The sequence below is a fragment of the Leopardus geoffroyi genome, chromosome A1, assembly GCF_018350155.1.
Source record: "Leopardus geoffroyi isolate Oge1 chromosome A1, O.geoffroyi_Oge1_pat1.0, whole genome shotgun sequence".
NCBI classification, from domain to species: domain Eukaryota; kingdom Metazoa; phylum Chordata; class Mammalia; order Carnivora; family Felidae; genus Leopardus; species Leopardus geoffroyi.
The window spans coordinates 200,654,491-200,661,954 of NC_059326.1; the positions used below are offsets into that span (position 1 = coordinate 200,654,491).

Consider the following 7,464-nt stretch of genomic DNA (forward strand, 5'->3'; position numbering starts at 1 on the left):
AAATGTGAAAAACTCAACCTCCCTCTTAAAGAGAAGGGCATTTTAAAACTACAATGAAATGACATTTTTTATCTCCATGTTGACAAAGAACAAAAAGCTTGATCACATCCAATAGTGTCAAGGGGGAAATCAGCATACCCATTTATAAACAGTATAGAGCTACGGAAAGCATTTTGTTAATAATTTTCAAAACTAAAAATCGAACCCCAACAACTCCGCTTTGCAAGAGGATGTACATAATGATAGTCATTACAGCATTGTTTGCAAATTCAAATTAGCTAAAAACTATCCAATTGCCCATCATAAGGGGAACAATTAATGAATCACATTACATTAATATTGAATTCTTTGAAGTCATTAAAAAAATGAAAATATATCAAATAAATATTGAGAAAAACAATTTGCAGAATAGTACAGAATGGTATACTGCCACTTGTGTGTGTGTGGTGTGTGTGTGTGTGTGTGTGTGTGTGGTGTGTGTGTGTGTGTGTGTGTGTGTATGTGTTGGGGGGTTATTTTAAAAAGTATAAACCAAATCTGGAATTATAAACAAAAACCCAATAATATCAGTTGCACTAAGGAGGGGGATTAGGTGGATAGGTGGATGCAAGCAAGAGAAGGAAGAAAGACTGACTTTCACTATATACCTCTATGTACCTACTGAATTTTGTGTCATGCACTTATATTAGCTACTCAGAATGATTCATTAGTAGAAGGAGAGATAATCATAATAATAAAAGAATAGGTAGCTTTTCAACCTTTTGGCTAAGATCAAGTGTGGTACCTGTTCTTATCTGTTTAATATCTGATTTTTCCTCTATCCAGTAAGAAAATAATAACTTAATGGAGGAATATCACAAGATATTAAGCTAGAAAAATTATTATTTCTATAAATGTGAAGGTGTATTTAATTTTAAATATTCATTTATTTAAAAATGTTAATAGATGGGTGCCTGGATGGCTCAGTTGGTTAAGCATCCGACTTTGGCTCAGGTCAAGAACTCGCAGTTTGTGAGTTCGAGCACCACATTGGGCTCTGTGCTGACAGCTCAGAGCCTGGAGTCTGCTTCTGATTCTGTGTCTCCCTGTCTCTCTGCCCCTTCCCCACTCATGCTCTGTCTCTGTCTCTCTCTTTCAAAACAATAAATATTTAAAAAATTTAAAAATAAATAACTAAAAAATATATTAATAGAGATGGAATGAGTCTTCACATAACAAAGTGTGACTAACACGGAAAAAAAAAAGAAAATCAGGCAAACACAAAAATGTGCAGAGAATCTGAGATGTATTTTCACTACCATTCTACAACTACATCACTTTTAATATTCTTATTGGATTAATTTCGAGAATACACTCATGTTGAATGTACATATTTATTTACACAAAATTCAATTAGGCAACTAGTTTGTATTCTGATTTTTCCCTTTGTCCCATTTAATATATTTTGAGCATTTTTATTGTCATCAATGAACTTTAAGAAATAATTTTAATGGATATATAATAATTCAATGGCTGTGGTATCATTTTTTAACTCTTTGTCATTATTCATAATTAGAATGCTTGCTATTGTCACATAAGCACTACAATGAAATTTTTCTACATATATTGGTGTCCATCTCCTTAGGATGAGTTCTGGCAACAACTATTAATTGCTTTGCCAAAAGTTTATGTTGATTTTTACTTATGTAAGTACTTTATGAGAATCCTTGTCCCACCCAACAATTTCTACTTTTGGAAATTTTTTTATGTTTGCCAGTTTTATGAAAGTTATTGGCATCTTTAAAAATCTTGCATTACTTATTTGTAACATAAGCCTTTATTTATGTGTTTAGCGTCCATTTGTATTCCTTCTGTTCTAAAATGTCAAATGATTTGGGGCATTTTTTCTGTTGCAGAGTTAGTAACTCACTTACTTGAATTGAAAGTTATCTTTGTCTCTCTGTGTCTCTCTCAAAAATAAGTAACATTAATTTTTTTTTTTAATTTAAAAACAAGGATGCCTGGGTGGCTCAGTCAGTTAAATGTCCAACATAGGTTCAGGTCATGATCTCACAGTTCGTGAGTTCAAGCCCTGCATCATGCTCTGTGCTGACAACTCAGAGCCTAGAGCCTGCTTCGGATTCTGTGTTCCCTGTCTCTCTGCCCTTCCCCCAGCTCACGCTCTGTCTCTCTGTCTCTGTTTCTCAAAAAATAAATAAACATTAAAAAATTAAAAATAAAAAAAGAAAGTTATCTGTAGAATACTATTTGTTGCAAACATCGTATCTCATTTTGCCATATGCCTAATGAATTTGGTTTTGAAATTATAGACATGCAACATTTAACATATTGATTTATGTCTATACAAGTTTGCACCTAGAAATTTATCTCCCTTTCCTAAATATATTCATATTCTGTTATTTCTACTAGATCTTTTGAATGATTTTAACTTTTACATCTAATGTTTTAGCATATTTGTGCATTATTTCCACCTAAGATATGTAATAAAATCTAGCTTCTCTTCTCTAACTAATTAGCATAATACTTCTAAAATCATTTAGAGAGTAAGCATTTATTTCTTCACTGATTTGTTATATAACATTTTTAGTCATACCAAACAATTATATATGCTGGAATCTATATCTGATTTCTGAATCTATATATCTGATTTATCTCTATTGAGCCTCCTTATACTTCTTCAAAAATGAACATGCAGTTTAAAATTTTGTTAGCAAATCTTTAAACTTTAAAATCAAGGATGCATGGATGGCTCAGTCATTGAGTGTTCGACTTCAGTTCAGGTCATGATCTCACGGTTCACGGGTTCAAGCCCCGCATCAGGCTCTGTGCTGACAGCTCAAAGCCTGGAGCCTGCTTCGGATTCTGTGCCTCCCTCTCTCTCTGCCCCTTCCCCACTCACGCTCTCTCTCTTTCTCAAAAACAAACATTAAAAAAATAAAAATAAAACTTTAGAATTATCTTTCTAAATTTATTTGTATTTATTGGATCCCATTTATTCGTCTACATGACCTTTGTCCATTCCCAAATAAATCCCCTTAGTGTTTTGTTTGGGGGAACACACACTTTGGGGAAAACACACTTTGGGGGAAAAATGCTGTTCCTTACAAAATCAAATCTTTCCATCAAACAGCATAATTTCTCATCTCTGCATGTAGCCATTTTTTATGCCATACATTATTGGGTTTTTAAAAATATTTTATGAGGATTTTTATGTGTTTAGAACTTCTATAAAATTATTTACTAAACATTGTGGTAATCCTCTGAGGTAGATATTTTTATTGCTATCATCATGATGTGGTAAGAAAATTGGGATTTACAGAGATTAGCTAATTTACTCAACATCCCATGCTAGTGAGTGGCAGAGGCCAGTTCTATGTAACCCCAAGCCCGTAGGCTTACCTATCATGCCTGTTGCCACCCAGTTATTATAGGTTTAATAACTCGTGAAAGAATTCTGTTCCCCAAAATAATACTTAATACAATATAATTAAATATAACAGTTTAATGGTCTTTTCCCACTTGCCTTTTTGTATAAAAACTGAATAGTTTTCTGAGAAATAGTTATATGAATAATTACTTTACTGTCCCATCATTTAGCTTTTTTAGTTAGACCAGGACTATTCAACTTGCACTTATTTCAAGATTCCATAAATAAGACTCATAAGAAAAAAAGGGGAAATAAACCTTCATTTTTAATCCCTATACATTTCAAAGGCATTCAAGCCTAGACTCATTTCTCCTGTCACTCTCCATACCCAGGAGACACAAGAGACCATGGAAGGTTAAACATTTCCCATAACAGGCTTGGCAAAACTCCACAATAGCTAGGTGACCAGGGTAGTCTCTGAAGGTGACTCTTTTCCTGAGCATGTTGTTTACTGCTGTACAGGTGTTTTTCAGCTGTATAATTATTTCCATCAGGGCTTTAATTTTAATGTGGATAATTTTGCTCTTCAGACTTCTCTGGTGTCCAAATATGCATCATTTATTAATATGCCCTTAAATTCATAGATAATCTCTGACTACCATTCTTCAGTATAAAATTAAGTACAGTTCAGGATATAACAACCACACTAACACTTAATGTTAGGTTTGCTCTTTTATTAACATGTATATCACACCAGGAAATTAACTTTGTACAGATTAAGTTTTGCAACTTGAATATGAGATCCCAGGTACATTCTTTTATTAATAAAGGAAAAAAAAACTGGACCTGGAAACATCGTTATTATTCTATTCTTCAACTTCTTCATTGGCTAAGTAACTATTGATGTTCTAGAATTTTACTTCGTGTAACTGAAATCCCAGTGATAAGAGACTTGCTCCTGAATCTTGATAGATATTTCTGAAGGGGTTTCAATTCTTTTTATTTGAATCATGACACTGAACTGTGTTTTTTACTTTTGGTCACAGAGGAAAAGTGGTATCTATGGCAACAGAAAGTTGAAGTGCGGTTCCTGACAGGGTTTTCATGTGACAGAAATGACAGCCATCTTTGTTAAGTAATACTATGTTAAGATGCTATCTTTTGTGTCAGCTTTACTGTGATATCCAAAATTGTGGAATTACAACTTTAAAGAAAAAGACAGCTCAGCAATTAAAGGGGATATTATAGTATCTTTAGACGAAGTTCTTGTGACCTGCCTTTCGGTTCAGTGTTTGATTTATAAAGCAGCATGGACTAGTGTTCCAAAATCATGATTAGTTAATTAATAGATGTCAGTGTTGTGCCTGCACCAAACATGTTTCTTAGAAAAGTGACTAAAATTACACATGTGGCTAATTTTGACTTCTTTCTTATCTTATGTGTTATAAAAATGAAAAGTTCAAGTTATTCAGAAGTTGTGGTTGGCAAAATTTAATTACTGTTATTTAAGATGGGTTCTTTTTTTCTTCTCATATTATTTTTTTTAAAAAGATCCCACTATCTTCCTCAACTGCCCCAACATAAAACATAGAAACAGACACAGATAGACACACACCACACTTTTTTTAAGTTTAAATTGAGTTTTGTTTTAAAGTTTATTTATTTTGAGAGAGAGAGAGAGAGAGTAGGGGAGGGGCAGAGGGAGAGGTAGAGAAAGAATCCCAAGAAGGTTCTGTGCTATCAGCGTGGAACCTGATGTGGGGCTCAAACCATGAGCTGTGAGATCATGACATGAGGGGAAATCAAGAGTCAGTTGCTTAACTGACTGAGTCACTCAGGTGCCCTGAGATGGTTTTATTTATTTCGGTTTTGGTTTTGTTTTTTTTATTTTTTTGTTCTGTTTTGTTTTGTTTTTTAAATTGTAGTGGGTATACCTAATATAACATGCAGCATTTTAAGTGTACTGTTTGATGGCATTATTGTACTACCATCACCACTGTTCCTTCGTAGAACTCCTTTCATTGTGTAAAACTGAAACTCTGGACTTCTTAAGCAATAATTCCCCATTACTCTCCTCCCCACAGCCCCAGGAAACCACCATTCTACACTCTGTGTCTATACCTTTGACTATGCTAGTGCTGCAGATGAGTGGAATCATATGGTACCTATACTGTTGTGTCTTATGTAGCATGATGTCCTCAAGTTTCATCTATTTTGTAGCATGTGTCAGAATTGCCTTCCTTTTTAAGGCTGAATAATATTCCGTTGTATGTATATACCACATTTCGTTTATCCATTCTTCCATTGATAGACACGTGGACTTCTTTAATCTTTTGACTATTGTTAAGACGTGGTGCTGTGAACATGAGTGTTTAATTATCTCTTCAAGTTCCTACTTTCAGTTCTTTGGGGTATGTACCCAGAAATGGAATTTTGCTACATCATACAAAAATTCTATTTTTAATTTTTTTAGGAGGTGCCATACAGTTTTTCATAGTGACTATACCATTTTATTGTTTAAAAAATTTTTTTTAATGTTTATTTATTTTTAAGAGAGAGAGAGAGAGAGAGAGAGAGAGGAAGAGCCTAAGTGGGGGAGGGGTACTGAGAGGGATACACAGAAGCAGAAGCAGGCTCCAGGCTCCAAGCTGTCAGCACAGAGCCTGACACGGGGCTTGAACTCACAAGCTGTGAGATCATGACCTGAGCCAAAGTCAGACACTCAACTGACTGAGCCACCCAGGCACCCCGTGACTATACCATCTTAGACTCCCAACACAACAGTACACAAGTGTTCCAATTTCTCAGCATCCTTACTAACACTTGTTATTAACTGTACACACCACACTTTAAACAGTATCTCAGTATTTGTGGATAATGTAATGAAAGATTATGTGAACTCTGGTATCGATGTTCAAATTCCAGATCTTGAGTTTACTGTATGACAATAGGCAGCATTTAACTTCTTTGAACTTTAGTTTTGCTATCTGTAAGTAAAGATAATAATAGTACATACTATTGGATATGTTTTTGTAACAGGCGAGCAGGATACTGCATGTAAAATACTTCACATCACACCCAAACCATCATCTATTTAGCCTTTACTAAGGCTCAATTCTTTAAGTGAGGGCAGACAAAGTATCTTAGTTCAGATTGCTGTAACAAAACCACAGACTGGGTAGCTTAAACAACAAACATTTATTGCTCAAAGTTTTAGAGTCTGGAAGCCCAAGATCAAAAGGCTAGCATAGTTGAGTTCTTGGTAAAGGCACTCTCTCTGTCCATGTTCTCTTTGCATCCTCACATGGCAAAGAGGGAGAGAGGGAGGGAGAGACTCAGAGAAGGAGGGAAGGAAGGAGGGAGGAAGATTAACTCTTTTCCTCTCCTATCTTGGGGGCTCCACTCTCATGAACTAATTACTTCTCAAAGCTCCCACCTCTAAATGCCATTACATAAAGGCTTCAGCATATGAATTTTCAGGGGGCATAAGCATTCAGTCTGTAACACGGGGAAACTAATGTTATGAAGATCTCAGTTCCAAGTAACAGAAAACCAGAAAGAATAATTACACTTCATTTTATTTATCTACATCTTTTTCTTTTACAAAGCCCCCACTTTGGCTTCCCCACTGTCATTGCCGTGAGGACTCAATAGTCATCTTCTTTTCACTTATGGATTTCTTTCCCATTGTCATATGATTCCTTGATTCAGATCAGTTCATCAAATATTTTTATTAATTATATTTTTATGTATATATCATCTTTTTACTACATTAGTAGATTCTTTAGGGCAGAAATCATTCCATATATTTTTCCCCTGATATTTTTTTACTTCTGTATGTAACATTGTTATTGATCAGTGTGCATTTCACAGTTTGTTGGTGTTAATATTTGACTAGTCCTAATGAAACCTTGCTGTCTTATCAAATTTACATGTAGTTTTATTTATTTATTTTTTTTTTTTAATTTTTTTTTTTCAACGTTTATTTATTTTTGGAACAGAGAGAGACAGAGCATGAACGGGGGAGGGGCAGAGAGAGAGGGAGACACAGAATCGGAAACAGGCTCCAGGCTCTGAGCCATCAGCCCAGAGCCCGA

The 7,464-nt window shown here is 34.7% G+C and overlaps 1 pseudogene; it reads left to right on the forward strand.

Moving 5' to 3' along the window:
• The first annotated feature begins 745 nt into the window (after positions 1 to 745).
• Positions 746 to 883, forward strand: LOC123582293 (annotated as a pseudogene).
• The last annotated feature ends 6,581 nt before the right edge of the window (positions 884 to 7,464 follow it).